Below are 17413 nucleotides of genomic sequence, written 5' to 3'. Positions count from 1 at the left end.
AGCCCACACAGTTGGGGCAGAACAATTTATTCAACAAATGGTGTTGGGAGAACTGGATATCCATAGCCAAAAGAAAGAAAACCCCTACCTCACACCTTATACAAAAATTAACTCAAAATGAATCAAAGACCTAAGTATAAAAGGAAGTTCCATAAAGCCCCTAGAAGAAAATGTAGGGAAACATCTTCAAGACCTGGTGGTAGGTGAAGAATTCTTAAACCTTACACCAAAAGCATGAGCAACAAAAGTAAACATGGATAAATGGGTCCTACTCAAACATTTCTGTGATTCAAAGGACTTCATCAAGAAGGTGAAAAGGTAGCCCACTTAATGGTAGAAAATATTTGGAAACCACTTATCTGATAAGGGTTTGATTTCCATTCTATATAAAGAGATCATACAACTCAACAATAAAAGAGCAAGCAATCCCATTTAAAAATGGGTGAAAGATTTAAATAGACATTTCTCCAAAGAGGAAATACGAAGGCCAAAAGCACATGAAAAAATATTCCATATCACTAGCTATTAGGGAAATGCAAATTAAAACAACAATGAGATATCATCCAACACCACATAGAATGGCCATTATTAAAAAACAGACAACAATAAGAGCCTGAGAGAATGTGGAGAAATAGGAACACACCTTCACTGTTGGTGGGAGTGTAAAATGGTGCAACCTCTGTGGAAGACAATTTGGCAGTTCCTCAAGAAGCTAAATATAGAATTCCATATGATCCAGCAATTCCTCTACTGGGAATATATCCAGAAGAACTAAAAACTATGACATGAAAAGACATCTGCACACCAATTTACATAGCAGCATTGTTCACAATTGCCAAAAGATGGAAACAACCCAAGTGTCCATCCATCAGTGAATGGATAAACCAAATGTGGTATGTATGTATGATGGAATACTCTGCTACAGTAAGAAGAAATGAAATTGGGACATATGTGATAACATGGATGAGTCTTGAAGACATTATACTAAGTAGAGTAGGCAAGACACAAAAGGACAAATATTGCATGGTCTCATTAATATGAACTAAATACAAATAATAAACACATGGAATTAAGTCACTAGGAGATAAGAGGAGGGTTGAGAGGAACTATGGATGCTTATTATATGGAGAAGTTTTAATTAACTTGACTGTAAAAGTGTGGAAATGGATAGAATTGATAGTAACACATAGTGAGCAGCAACTGCTTTATAAATGGGATTGTGACTGAAAAACGTAGTCTGCGGAAGTAAATGTCAATAGAAAGAAAACTAAAGAATAATCTAGGGACTGAATAACACAGTGAACCCAGAGGCGGTTGAGAATTGTGGCTAAGAGTGCAAAGGCAAGAGAGTCCTTCTGTGAGCTAGAGCAGACGTACATCACTATTGCAGGGTGATGGGAATATGGAGAAACACGGGAAAACTACAACTGGTGCAACCTAGAGACTGAGATTAACAGCAATACTATAATATTCTTGCATCAATCCCAAGCTGTACTGTGCTGATAATGGAGGTGTATGGAAAAAGTGTGCCAAATGCTTACTATGGACCATGACTGGTGGAAATAATCTGAGGATATTGTCTCGTAATCTGTAACAAATGTTCCACCTGGGTGTGGAGTTGTATGGGAAGGCTACACATCTAAATGATTGTTTTGCAAGTTCACAATATCTGTAACAAAAATATATTAATAAAAATATAGTATGGGTTGGTAAAAAAATACACCAAATGTAAGGTAAGGACTATAGTTGGTAGTACTATTTTGATGATGCTCTTGCATAGTTTGTAACAAACGTTTCACACCAATGCAAAGAGTTGGTGGAGGGGTGATGTATGAAACCCCTGTGTGATATTATGTATGTTTATTTTGTAAGTTAGCAATCTTTACTATACACTTATTATGTTTTCATGTATTAATGACATACTTCAATAAAAAATTTTAAAAACAAAAAAACTTAAAAATAAATTAAAAAATTAAAAAATGATAGTGGAATTTTTATTGGGATTGAATTTAATCTGTATATCAATTTGGATAGAATTGACATCTTAATGATATTTAGTCTTCCAATTGATGAGCATGGAATGTTTCTCCAATTATTTAGGTCTTTTATGATTACTTTTAGCAATGCATTGTAGTTTTCTGAATACGAGTGCTTTACATCCTTGGTTAAGTTTATTCCTAAATGTTTGATTCATTTAGTTGCTATTTTAAATAGATTTTTTTCCCCTGACTTCCTCCTCAGATTGTGCATCACAATTGTATAGAATCACCACTGGTTTTTGCATATTGACTTTGTATCCTGACACTCTACTGAAATTGTTTAACTCTAGCAGCTTTGTTGCAGTTTTTCTAGACTTTCTAGTTGTAGGATCATATCATCTGTGAATAGTGAAAGTTTTACTTCTTCCTCCAATTTAGATGCCTTTTATTTATTTTTCTTGCCTGATTGCTCTAGTGTGAACCTCTGTGAACAGCAGTGGTGACAGTGGCATCCTTGTCCTTTCCCTTATCTCAACAGGAAAGCTTCCAGTCTTTGACTATTGAGTACAATGCTAGCTCTGGGTTTTTCATATATGGCCTTTTTCATGTTGAGAAAGTTTCATTCAATTATTTCCTTTTGCAGTATTTTTATCAAGAAAGGATGTTGTATTTTGTCAATTGATAAGATCATGTGATTTTTCTTCTTTGATTTATTAATGTGGTGTATTTTGCTGATTGATCTTCTTGTGATGAACCATCCTTGCATTCCTGGTATAAAACCCACTTGATCATGATGAATAATTCTTTTAATGGGTTGAGGATTTTTGCATGTGTACTCATTAGAGAATGGGTCTGTAATTTTCTTTTTTCATAATATCTTTATCTGGCTTTGATATTATGGCAATATTGGCTTATAGAATGAGTTTGGTAGCATTCTTCTTGTTCAATTTTTTGGAAGATTTTGAGTAAGATTGGTATTAAGACTTCTTTGAATGCTTGGTAGAACTCACTTGTGAAACCATCTGATCCTGGGCTTTTCATTTTGGAGAACTGTTTGATGACTGTTTCAGTCTCTTTACTTGTGATTGGTTTGTTGAGGTCTTCTATTTCTCCTAGGGTCAGTGTATGTTGTTTGCACATTCCTAGGAATTGTTCCATTTCATCTACATTTTCTAGTTTTTAGCATAAAGGTCTTCATAGTATCCTCTTATGATCTCTCTTATTTCTGTGGGGTCAGTAGTAAGGTTCCTCTTTTCATTTTTTATTTTATTTGCAGCTTCTCTTTTTTTTCTCAGTCAGTCTACCTAAGGGTTTGTCGATTTTGTTAACCTTCTCAAAGAACCAGCGTTTGGTTTTGTTAAGTTTTCTATGTTTTTTTATTGTTGTTCTCAATTTCATTTATTTCTGCTTTGATCTTTTTTGCTGTTCTTTTTCTAGTTCTTTTGCTGTTCTAGTTTTCTAGGTCATTGGTTTTAGCTCTTATTTTTTAATATAATCATTGAAGGCTGTAAATTTTCCTCTCAGCACTGCCCTCATTGCATCCCATAGGTTCTGATATGTTGCATTCTCATTGCTACTCATCTTGATATATTTATTGATGTCTCTTAAAATTTCTTCTTTAACCCACTGATTATTTAAGAATATGTTGTTTAATCTCCATATATAATTGAATTTTTTTGCTGCTTGTTTATTTCCAACTTTATTCCATTATGGTTGTATAATTTCTATCTTGTTGACTTTCTTGAGATCTGCTTTGTGACCCAACATATGGTCTACCCTGTAGAAAGATCCATGAGCATTTGAAAAGAATGTATAACCTGCTGTTTTTGCATGCAATGTTCTGTATATGTCTATTAGGATTAGTCCATTTATCATATTATTCAAGCTCTGTTTCTTTATTGATCCTCTGCCCAGATGATCTGTCCAATGGTGTATTGAAATCTCAAACTATTCTCTAGAGATATCTATTTCTCCCTTCAATTTTGCCAGTGTTTGCCTCATGTATCATGGGCCATACTGGTTAGGTACATATATAATTATGATTATTATTTTTTCCTGGTGAATTATCCCTTTTAGTAGTATGTAATGTCCATCCTTGTCTATAATGACAGTTTTGGTTTTAAAGTCTATTTCATCTGATATAAGTATAGTTATATTTTTTGTTTTGTTTTTGTTTTTGTTTACTGCATGTGTGGAATATCTTTTCTAACCCTTCACTTTCAATCTATTGGTATATTTGAGCCTAAGGTGAGTCTCTTGTAGACAGCATACAGATGGCTCATATTTTCTTATCCACTCTGCCAATCTGTGTCTTTTGATTGGGGGTTTAATCCATTAATATTCAATGTTATTATTGTAAAGGCTGTTCTTATTTCATCCATTTTAATCTTTGGGTTTTATTTGTCATTTTATTTTCACCATTCTTTTGACACTTTTAGTTACTGTAACTGGTATAATCATGATTTCTAGACTCTCTTCCAAGCCTCTCTCTACTGTCTTTTCTTTCCAGGCTGTAACACTCCCTTTAGTATTTCCTGCAAAGCTGGTCTTTTTGTTATAAACTCTTTCAGTTTCTGTTTATTGGTGAATATTCTAAATGCTCCCTCATTTTTGAAAGATAATCTTGTCAGATATTTGGCTGGTAGCTTTATTCTTGCAGTATCTTAAATCTCATACCACTGCTTTTTTGCCTCCATGGTTTCTGATGAGAAATAGGGACTTAATCTTAATTTCATAAAAGGGTGTCCCTTATATGTTATGCATTGCTTTTCTCTTGTGCTCTCAGAATTCTCTCTTTGTCTTTGGCATTTGATATTCTGATTAGTATGTGTCTTGGTATTGGTCTGTTCAGATTTATTCTGATGGGAGTATGATGTGCTTCTTGGACATGGATATATATGTTCTTCAATTAGGCTGGGAAATTTTCTACCATTATTTCTTCAAATTTTCCTTCTGCCCCTTTTCTCCTCTCTTCTTCTTCTGGGATACCCATGACATGTATGTTGGCATGTCTCTTGTTGTTGTTTAGTTCCCTGAGACCCTGTTCAATTTTTTCCATTCTTCTCTTCATCTATTCTTTTATATGATTGCTTTCAGAGGCCATGTCTTCAAGGTACCGATCTTTTTTACTGTCTCTTCAAATCCGCAGTTATATACCTCCTGTGTATTTTTTTTCTTTTATTTGCTATCTTTTTTAAAAGGTACATAGAATACACAAAAAGTTACATTAAAAAATGTAAGAAGTTCCCATAGACCCCATGCCCCACACCCTCCACTCCTCCCATATCAACAACTTCTTTCATTAGTATGGTATATTAATTGCATTTGATGAATACATTTTGGAGCACTGCTACACAGCATGGATTATAGTTTATGTTGTAGTGTATACTCTAGCCCAGTCCATTCAGTAGGTTATGGCAGAATATATAATGTCCAGAATCTATCCCTGCAATTCATTCAGGACAACCCCAAGTCCTGAAAATGCCCCCATATCACACCTCTTTATCCCTGTCCCTGCCTTCAGCAACTCCTGTAGCCGCTGTCTCCACATTAATGATATAATTTCTTCCATTGCTAGAGTCACAATAATTCTATAGTAGAATACCAGTAAATCCATTCTAATCCATATTTTATTCCTTCATCTTGGGGACCCTAGGACAGTGATGCCCACTCCCCACCTAAATTGAGAGGGGGCTTAGATTCCACATGGCTTATGGATGGGATTCTCCTGCTTGCAGTTGTAGACTCTCTCAATTCCTTGGTGTGGTGGTTGATCATCCTCACCTCCTTGTTAGCTGACATGGGTAAGTCCAGCAAACGGGAGAGTAGGTGTTGCAACTCTGCTGTAGCTCAGGACCCAGCTGGCACATGGAAAGTCCAGAGATTCAAGTCTCCTGGGCATGCCCCAACCCCAGCGCCAACCATAAAATCAGTAAAAGTAGCAGAAGAGTCATGTGTAGAGAAGTCACTTTTGAGTTTCAGGAGCACAGGTTCCAAAGTATGGTCCACTGGCAAGAGACTGAACTCCAGAACTATCTGCCATGACTGTAGGACCTTAGTGTCTCTGTAGCACTCAGCAGCACCAATAACTGGAGTTGTATCTACTTTGACTCTCTCTGAGCTCCTACTGAGACATGGGTAAGTGTGACCCCTCATGACTTCCCGACTCACTTTGAAGTCTCTTAGTCACAAAAACTCATTTGTCTTTACCATTTCCCCCTTTTATTCAAGATCTTTTTCTAGTTGCATCACCAGCTAGTGCTTGGTTGGAATTCCTTGATGCCAGGGAGGATCATCCCTGGAAGTCATGTCCCATGCTGGGGGGAAGGTAATGCATTTACAAGCTGAATTTGACTTAGAGAGAGGCCACATTTGAGCAACATGGAGGCTCTCAAGAGGTAATTCTCACATACCCTTCAGCTCTAGGCCTAGTTGAAATTTCAAGCATACAGGCTCAAAAGCATAGACATCAGGAAACGGACTTTGGCCCAGTGGTTAGGGCATCCATCTACCACATGGGAGGTCTGCGGTTCAAGCCCCGGGCCTCCTTGACCCATGTGGAGCTGGCCCATGCACAGTGCTGATGCGTGCAAGGAGTGCCGTGCTACACAGGGGTGTCCCCCGCGTAGGGGAGCCCCACGCGCAAGGAGTGCACCCATAAGGAGAGCCGCCCAGCGTGAAGGAGGGAGCAGCCTGCCGAGGAATGGCGCCGCCCACACTTCCCATGCCGCTGATGACAACAGAAGCGGACAAAGAAACAAGACGCAGCAAAAAGACACAGAAAACAGACAACCAGGGGAGGGGAGGGGAATTAAATAAAAATAAAAATAAATCTTTAAAAAAAAAAAAAAAAGCATAGACATCAGTATCAAGGGCCCATCATTGGACCATCCTTCTTCACTGGTCTTTGTCCTTGCACTTGGGGGATTGTTCTTGTTCCATTGGGGTATTTAACAGAGCTCCCCAGGATGAGAACTCAGCACTCCCTCAGTTGTGTGATACTCTACCCACTATGTCAATACACAATGAACATCTGAACATATCTATATACCCTATATGCATGTCCTGGAGAAATCCCTCCCACCCATGCATCCCCTATCAATGACACCCACACCAGTGAGTGCTCTTCTCCTGCCATAGTTGAACCCCTCTGTGATACAAAACTTCTTCAAAAATGAAGGCTAATATATTGCCAAATTCAATCAATAGGAGAATGAAATAGTAATGATAGGTTTAAAGATTAGAAAAAAAATACATAATAATTTAGAAAAACTAAGATAAAGTAAAAAATAAGTTGGCGTATTAAAAGAATTTAAAATATCATAAATTTTTTTGGACTTTTTTCCTTTCATCACTATAATAGGTGTTGCCCTGTACATATAGTGGCAAGCCAATATCTTCCATTTCTTCCTCAGTGTTAAACATCTTTTTTTGTTGTTGTTATGTCTTCAAAAAAGTTTTAGGCTACAGTAAAGTCACATATAGAATACAGGGGGCTCCGATATACCCAACATCCTCCCCCTTCTCCCCTCTCCCCAGCAATGATCTTTTTACATGTGGATGTTACATTGGCTACAACTGATGTACAAATCTTGAAACATAGCTACAACCATGGTTACATTGTGGTTTATTTACATTATGGTTTACATTTTAGACTGTACACTTTTATAAATTTTTGGTTACATTATGGTTTACATTTTAGACCATAATCTTCCACAAATTTTTCATGAAATTCAACATAGTCTGCCTCCATCATCACAGGATGATGCAGAACACTTCCATTGCCCACCAGTTACTCCCTTTTCCATGTACCCTATTCCTCTCTTCCCACCTCCCAGGGGCCATAGTGACAATCAAGCTTCACTGCCTGAAGGAAAAGATCCATAGATACCTGCAACAATGTTGAGCCTGAACACTAGTCTGTCCTTCCCCATTGGGAGCCACCCATGCTTTTGAGAGATACACTTCCCTTTGTTTGAGAACATCAGGCCTCCCTGGATAGAGGTAAATCTCCTTCTCACTTATTGTATGGGTCTCCACCCACTAATATAACACACTATGACAAGATGAGCACTCACACATTCCCCAGAAGCCTGCCCCAGGTGCAACCTGTGCCAGATGCTCCCCATCAAACACCTTAACCTTGTAACCCTTCCTTATTGTAATTTCAAAAGTGTTTTCTCACCAGTATAGTTTCAACCACATACGTGACAATCTCCCATGTTCACCTGCTCTCCCCCAACTCTCCCCCCAATTTCATGGACCATCTGACTCATCATCACAACCCTAGACCCTGTCAAGCCTACAAAACCCAACCCAATTAGTACCCATATACCCCTGTCTTATCCCTTCACTGCACAACTACTCACCTCCATTTTATCATAGTTTTCACCCATGTGGGCATTGGCTCACAACCTTCCTCTCCCTCCCCCATTTCCTGCAAGCCTATCTTCCAGTCTCTAGCTCTCTGAGACAGCTTGATTTGCTTAATTCATATCAGAGAGGTCATGAAGTATTTGTCTTTCAATGCCTGGTTTGCTTCCTCAACATAAGGTACTCAAGATTCATACATGTTATCCCATGTGTTAATAATATATTCCTTCTTACACCTGAGTAGTATTCCATTGTATGTGTATACCACATTTTGTTTATCCATTCTTTTGTTGATGGGCATTTGGGTTGATTCCAACTTTTGGCAATAGTGAAAAATGCCGCTATGAACATTGGTGTGTATATATCAGTTTATATACACCGATATATATATATCAGTATATATCAGTGTCCTTGTTTTCAGTTCTTCAGTACCCAGCAGTGGAATTGCTGAGTCATATGGAAAATCTATAGCTAGTTTTTTGAGGAAACATCAAGCTGCCCTCCACAAAGGCTGGATCCTTCTACATTCCTACCAGCAGGGGATGAGGGTTCCCATTCCTCCACATCCTCTCCAACACTTGCAGTCCTCTGTTTTTTTAATGGCTGCCAGTCTAATGGGTGTAAGATGATATCTCATTGTAATTTTGATTTGCATTTCTCTAATAGCTAGTGATGTTGAGCATCTTTTCCTATGCTTTTTAGCCAGTTGTAATTCTTTAGAGAAGTGTCTGTTCAAATATATTGCCCATTTTTTTAAATGGGTTGTTTGTCCTTTTATTTTTGAGATACAGGGTTTCTTTATATATGCAGGATATTAGGCTCCTATCAGATACATTGTTACCAAATATTTTCTCCCATTGGGTAGGCTATCTTTTCATTTTCTTGATAAACTCCTTTGAGGTGCAAAAGGCTTTAATTTTGAGGAGGTCCTTTTTATCTATTTTTTCTTTCACTGCTCATGCTTTGGGTGTGAAGTTCATGAAGCCATTCCCTATTACAGGGTCCTGTAGATGCTTTCCTACATTGTCTTCCAAGGTCTTTATGGTCTTGGCTCTTATATTTAGATCTTTGATCCATTTTGAGTTGATTTTTGTATGAGGTGTGAGATGGTATTCCTCTCTCATTCTTTTGCATATGGATATCCAATTCTCCAAGCACCATTTGTTGAAGAGGCCATTCTCTGCCAGTAAAGTTGGCTTGGTGGCCTTGTTAAATATCAGATGACTGTATATGTAAGGATTTATATCAGAACTCTCAAATCAGTTCCCATTGATCAGTATGTCTATCCTTGTGCCAATACCATGCCATTTTGACTTCTTCCTTTCCAATTTGGATGCCTTTTATATCTGTTTCTTGTGTCAGTGCTTGAGCAAGTACCTCTAACAATGTTAAATAGGAGGGGTGATAGTGGGCTTCCTTGTCTTGTTCCTGATCACAGAGGAAAAGATTTTAAGATTTCCTCATTTTATATGTTAGCTGTTGGTTTTCCATATATACCCTTTATCATGTTCAGAAAAGTTTACTTCTATTCCTATCTTTTGCAGTGTTTTTATCAGGAAAGGGTGCTGTATTTTGTTGAATGCTTTTTATGCATCTATAGATATTATCGTGTGATTTTTTTCTTTTGATCTCTTTATATGGTGTATTACATTGATTGAGTTTCTTATGTTGAACCATTCTTCCATACCAGGGATAAAACCCACTTGGTCATGGTGTATAATTCATTTGATATGTTGCTGAATACAATTAGCAAGTATTTTGTTGAAGATTTTAGCATCTAGATTCATTAGAGAGATTGGTCTGTAATTTTCCTTTCTTGTGGTGTCTTTGTTTGGCTTTGGTATTAGGGTAAGGTTGGCATCATAGGATGAGTTAGGCAATGTTACTTCTGTTTCAATTTTTTTGAATTGTTTAAGCAAAATTGGTGTTAGTTCTTTCCAAAATGTTTGGTAGAATTCACCTGTGAAGCCATCAAGCCCTGGGCTCTTCTTAGTTGGGACATTTTTAATGACTAATTCTATTTCTTTACTTGTGATTGGTTTCTTGAGATCATCAATTTCTTCTTTCATCAGTGTAGGCTGCTATGTGTTTCTAGGAATTTGTCCATTTCCTCTAAATTGTCCTTCTTGTTGGCATACAGTTTTTCAAAGTATCCTCTTATGATACCCTTTATTTCTGTTGGGTTAGTGGTGATATCTCCTTCCTCATTTCTTATTTTGTGTATTTGCATCTTCCTTTTTTCTTTGTTAGTCTAACTAAGGGTTTGTTAATTTTATTGATCTTCTCACAGAACCAGCTCTTTGTTTTATTTTTTCTAGTGCTTTCTTATTTTCTATTTCATTTAGTTCTGCTCTTAGCTTTGTTATTTCTTTCTTTCTTCTTCCTTTGGGGTTAGTTTGTTGTTGTTGTTTTTTTACTAATTCCTCTAAGTGTGCAGTTAGGTCTTCAATTTAACTCATTCTTCTTTTTTAATATATAAATTTATGGCTATGAATTTCCCTCTCAGTACAGCTTTTGCTGCATCCCCTAAATTTTGGTGAGTTGTATTGTCATTTTCATTAGTTTCAATGTAGTTACTGATTTCTTTTGAGATTTCCTCCTTGACCCACTGTTTGTCTAAGAATGAGTTGCTTAACTTCCATATCTTTGTTCCTATTCTTGTTCTCTGGCCCTTGCAGATTTCCAGCTTCGTTCCATTGTGGTCAGAGAAATTATTTTGTATGATTTCAACCTTTCTGAATTCATTGAGACTTTCTTTGTGACCTAGCATGTAGTCTATCTTGGAGAATGATCCATGTGCACTTAGGAAGAATATATATCCTGCCGAATTTGGGTGTAGTGTTCTGAATGTCTCTTAAGTCCAGATCCTCTAATATATTATTCAAAGTCTTTGTTTCTTTATTAATTCTATGTCAAGATGTTTTGTCTAATGGTGATAATGGTGTATTAAATTCCCCCACTATAACTGTAGAGGCATCTATTCCTCCACTTAGTTTTCCAGTGTTTGCCTCAAGTATTTTGAGGCACCCTGGTGTTAGGTGCATAAATGTTTATGATTGTTCTTTCTTCTTGAAAGATTATCCCTTTTATTAATAAATAGTGTTCATCTTTGTTTCTCACAATAGTTTTGCATTTAAAGTCTATTTTTTTAATATAGCTACTCCTGCCCTTTTTTGGTTATTATTTGCTTATAAGATTGTTTTTCAGTCATACACCTTCAGCCTTCTTGAATCCCTGGGTCTAAGGTGGGTTTCTTGTAGATAGCATATAGATGGGTCATATTTCCTTATCCATTCTGCCAATCTGTGTCTCTTGACTGGTGAGTTTAATCCATTAACATTCAGTGTTATTACTCTCAAGGAATTACTTACATTAGCCATATTTTCTTTGGATTTGTGTATGCCGTATATTGTTTTTATTTCTCTTTGTCTTTTTAGTTGTTCTTACACTTTCCTTCAACTGTGTCTCTCCTGGTTTTTCCTTTCAACCTGCAAAACTTCCTTTAGTATTTCTTGAAGTGCATACTCTCTTAGTTTCTGTTTATCTGTGAATATTTTGAACTCTCCATCATTTTTGAATGCCAGCTTTGCTGGATAGAGTATTCTTGGCTGGAATTTTTTTTTTCTTTTAGTACCTTAACTATGTCATACTACTGCCTTCTTGCCTCCATGGTTTCAGATTAGAAATCAACATTTAATCTTATTGAGCTTCCCTTGTAGGTGATGGTTCTCTTTTCTCTTGCTGTCTTCAGTATTTTCTCTTTGTCTTGACCATTGAATAATTTAACAAGTATATGTCTTGGAGTATGCCTGTTGGGATTTATAATGTGTGGGGTGTGCTGCACTTCCTGGACATGTACATTCATTTCTTTCCATAGGTTTGGGAAGTTTTCAGCCATTATTTCCTCCAACACCTCTTCTGTCCCCTTTTCCTTCTCTTCACCTTCTGGGATGCTTATAATGTTTATGTTTGTGCATTTTGTGTTGTCATTCAAATCTCTAAGTCCTTGCTGGATTTTTTCTATCGTTCTATCAATTCTATCAGTTCTACTATCTGATTTCAGATGTACTGTCTTCCACATCACTAATTCTTTCCTTTGCCTGTTCAAATCTGCTGTTATTTGCTGAGAATATATTTTTGATTTCTTAGATTGTGCCATTCATCACGATTAAATTCATTATCTTTTGGGGTATGTTTACAATTTCTTCAGTATGCTCTCCAAGTGTTTTCTTAATATCCTCAATATCTTCCTTTACTTCATTAAGTTGGTTCATGATATTTCTTTGGACAGCTTTCATTAGTCTCTCAATGTTCTACTCATCTTCTTGGTTTTTAGTTTGTTCATTGGATTGGGCCATGTCTTCCTGATTATTGGTACAGTTTGTAATTTTTTGTTGCTGTCTGGTCATCATTTTATCTTGATGGATTTGTTTAGTTGATTACCTTCTCCTTCTAGTCTTGGGTTTTATTTACTTGCTGTTTTTGTGTGGGTGTTAAGTTTTCTCTTTGATCCTTTGTTCTTCTTATTCTATTTCCTTGCTGTTGTCTAAGTTCCATTGAAGGTAAAAGAATTAGGACCAGGGAAAGCAAAAGAGGTAAGAAGAGAAAAAATATAATAGTAATATTGATAGTAAAAGTTAGCAGACGAATCATATAAGACTTAGGAGAATGAATATTAAACTCATGTAAGCAGTGTAGAGTAATAGGAATAAAAAAGTGGTGTCCCTACAATGAAATGGGAAACTGAATATGGAGAAGGATATTGTGTGAATTAAAAAGCCAATGTGATGAGGAGAGAGGGAAAGAGAAAAGGAAAGGCAAAACAGAAAGAGTTAATAAAAGATAGAAAAGAGAATAAAAGTGTTAGAAATAAAAAGCCAGAAAAATTGGGTGCTAAACAAAGAGGTGGAATATAAGAACAACAACAGAAAGTGGAAGACAGAAAGATGTAGGAGGGAAAAGAGGTAGCATTGGTAGCCAAAAGCAGTACACACAGAAAAGAGGAGATTGAGGAAGAGGAAACACAGTAAACAAGAAACAAGTTAGCCACACCTAATTTTTTAAAAAGGTGGATAGAGGAAGGAAAGTCGAGAAAACAAACAACAAAAAAACAAGCAAGGAGTCAACCAAACTCTAAGAATAAACAGACTCCCCTCTTAAGCCCCTGTGGAGCTTGTCAAGCTGCTGGTGTTTATCAATCAAGCTGCTGGTGTTTATCAATCAATTACTCTGCAGCTTTCTTACTGCACATTTTGAAGTGGATTTTAGTGAGTAAACTAAGTGAAATTATATAACGAAAGTAATTTTTTTTTTTTTTAGGAAAAATAAGAGACCCAAGGGAAGCTAATATGGGGATAATATCTATGTTTTCCTGTCCTAAAGTATCAGCCAGAAGTTTAATATGCCAGTGAGTCACTACTCTAAGAGGACCTAAGAATTGAACTAGAGACCTTGTATATTCAAGGCTGAAACTCCTCCACTGAGCTAAACCTTCCTGCTGGGATGATTAGCTCTTCAATCCTGGGGCAGGATTGACTCTTTGTAATTGGATAAACTGCTAATTAGGAATCTGTCCCCCCACATCCCCCCCTTTTTTTTCTAACTGCTTTCTCTCTCAGGGCACCAGGAAGCAATAACCTGTGTGAGTTCCCTTTTGAAATTTAAATGGGACCCTGGTGACTTAACTCATCACAAAAAAAAATGACTCTTAGTCTCTTTAAGAGAGATGATCCACACCCTGCCAGGAACCTTAAATATGCTTTTAGTAACTTATTAGGCACTTCCTACTGTCCCTCTCCCTTATGTGAGTTGCACATAATTGCCTGACTCCACCTTCTCCCTAACCAATTTTCCCTATCTCAGGTAGGTTAGGTAAATCAGGCTGCCTCAGCAGATTTGCCTCTCCCCTTTTCCTGGTTTCTCCTCAAGCCAGCTGATATGCTCCTCAAATATCAAAAATGGGTAGACAGTAGAGACCACACTCAGGGGATCCCTCTCAACCCTTTACCATAACCCTCCCACTCTCAGAGTTTGTCTCTTCCAGCTGACTGACCCACAAGGGTCAGGGAATGCTGCGGCTTCCAGCCCTGAGGGAGGGGCTTAGCCATCCCCCAGCACCAGCCCAAAGTACCAGAAACTCATGGTTTACTTGAGCAATCACTCTTTTTGTTGCACTCTCTCCTAATTGATGCCCTGAAGCCTCCTGCTTTGTGGGTTCCCAAAACAGCTCACTCAGGCAGGATTTTGCCCCCACTCAGCCAATTTTTGTAGGAGAGATGATGTTGGTGCACTTACTCCAACACCATCGTGCCCCTCCTCCCCTCCTGTGTATTTTTTATTTCATTTATTGCACCTTTCATTCCCACAAGGTCTGCTATTTTTCTACATATGCTTTCAAATTCTTCTTTTTGTTTACCTAGTGTCTTCTTAATATCCTTAATCTCATTAGCCATCTCATTGATTTTATTAAGGAGATTTGTTTGAACATCTATGATTAGTTGTCTCAACTCCTTTATGTCATCTGGAGGCTTATCTTTTTCCTTCCTGGATCATATCTTTCAGCCTTTTTGCTGATGTCTTTGCATCTGGCTTGCTAGATGTATTTATTCTGGGTGAGGTTTCTCCCTTTAATTTAGAGCTTTCTTGTCTATTCTCCCTTGCTGGCTGTGTAGTAGTAGTCAAGGATGTAGTTGGTGCTGTAAGCTATGGAGGCTGAAGTTGCCCACATTGCCCCAGGAATTGATGTGTTGCTTATCTATGGATTTCTTCATTCAAATTTTTGACAAAAACTAATGAACAAAAGCAGGAAGACATAGATGACAGATTGGTGACATTTCACTAGAAACATTCTTCTAATTTCCACCTAATATTGGTAGATTTCGAATTTTTGTTGCTGTTCATAATAATTTCAACCAAATTTAATCCAAAAAGTATGTACTGAGATCTAGAAACTGGAGTGTATGAGGAAAGTATTGTTCCAAACTTCAAAGATCCTCCTATCTCATGAGTGTATGTGTGTATCAGATGCTGAGGTGGGAGTGGGAGATTAGATGAATATATAAATAGCCACAGCTCAAAGCAGGCAAAAAGTTTGCAATGTGCCTCAGGGTTCAGTAAGGGAAAAATTACATTTGATTGAAAAAGTTCAGGGTGTCTTTATGAAACAGCATACTCCCTGCTTCTCACACCAGTTCCAGATTATCATTCCTACCTTCACTCCATGACTTTTCTTCTTCTGGGGTTCAAACCATCAACTTTCCTGACCACAGCCACTCACCAACTTCTGACCACTCTTCCACATTCAGCATCTAGCAGATCCTCTACTCTCCTCTTCTCTCTCAGCCATCACCCTCAAAAAATTTGAACACTCATGTTACTAATATTCTCATACCCTGCTCCACCCTTGTTACCAACTTGTTATTCTCATCACCCACTTGAAATTGTTTGTCTCCAATAATGCAAACTTCAAAACTTCTCTTATCCATTTTTCTCATCCATTTCTTTTCCATTTCACTTATCACCTCACATTCAACAAACTTAATTTTGTCCTTTGTTCTCCTTGTGATCTTCATTATGTCTCTTGATTCTTCACACTTCTTCCACACCCTCTGCTTCCATTTTGACTTTTGGTATCTTCTTCCTCAGGCTGGAGTTTCTGGTTTGCCTGTTGTCTTATTTTCCTGTTGGCTATCACAAATACCACACAATGGGTTCACTTAAACAATGGAATTTATTGTCTCAAGATTTCAGAAGCTAGAAAGCTTGCTTTCTCCAGGAAGACTGTGGATGCTGGCTTGCTGGCAATCCTTAGGATTCCTTAGCTTTCCTGTCACACATCAAAGTCTTTGGCTTTCTCTTTGGTTCTATCAATTTCTGGCTTCCAGGTCCAGTCTCCCAGCTCTAGGGTATTATATACCTCCTCCCTGTGGCTCTCTCTCCTACTATGTCTAAACTTCTTTTGTTTATAAAGGACTTCATTCATTTGGATTAAGGCCCAGCCTGAAGCAAGGTCACACCTTAACTAAAAATAACATCTGAAAAAAGTTCTATTTACAATGGGCACTGACCAGGAATATTTTCCTTTGTTTTGACCAAGATGCCAGCCTTGCTACTTCTGAACCCCTACCCATTCTCTCCCCAGCCTAACTACTTTGCGTGGGGCTACAGAGAAAAACAACCCAAGCTGCAGGAAAAAAAAAAAAAGTGCATGGGGGGAGAAGACAATTTCAAATACTAGCCTTTCCAAATTATCAACCATGCCTGGACTTCTCCCTCCCTTCTTTCTCCAGATGGCCTCCTGGTACTTTCCCACTGCCCTTGCTTTGGCTATAAAACTCAACCAAACCTCTCCTTGGTGTTTCATTCTCTTTCCCTCACCATGGTAGCTATAAATAAAGTCATCCTTGCCTATTTATAATTGTCTGGTGCAGTATTTCTTTGACAGTTCACATCCACGGGACTGGATTAAGATTAAGAACTGTTTTTTGTTTTTGTTTTTTTCTGGGGTTATGATATTTCAACCTACCACATGCATCAAACAATGCCCTTGCTTCCCAGGTAGGATCCCTTGACAAACTGCCATTATATTTCTGTCAACCTTCAATTGCCTTGTTTCAGTGAGGCCTTTATAGCTACCTTCACAATTCTTTTACTACTGTGTTATAGACTCCTTGAAGTATTTCCCACATCTACTTTTCATACTTTTACCCCTTTCTTCAAATTTCCCAACATCACTCTTAAGAAAGGACCTCTTCTCTTAATTGATTTAACAGTCTTGACCAATGCTGTCCAATAGAATTTCCTCTGATGACGTAAATGTTTTCTACCTGGGCTATCCAAAATGGTAGCTACTAAGCATATATGGCTATTAAATATTTGAAACGTGCAGTTAATGTGACCAATGTATGGAATTGTTTATTCTATTAAGTTTTAATTAATTAAAATTTAAATAGCAACATGTAGCTAGTAGGTTCTGTATTGGACAGCACAGATATAGTCCAGTGCAGTCTCATAGAAATAGAAGAACCTTGTGTAATTTTTTATTTTCTGGTAGCTATATTTAA

Source organism: Dasypus novemcinctus, chromosome 5 (genome assembly GCF_030445035.2).
Source record: "Dasypus novemcinctus isolate mDasNov1 chromosome 5, mDasNov1.1.hap2, whole genome shotgun sequence".
Classification (NCBI taxonomy): Eukaryota; Metazoa; Chordata; class Mammalia; order Cingulata; family Dasypodidae; genus Dasypus; species Dasypus novemcinctus.
The sequence above is the reverse complement of the archived record's forward strand: the minus strand, read 5'-3'. Positions refer to the sequence as shown.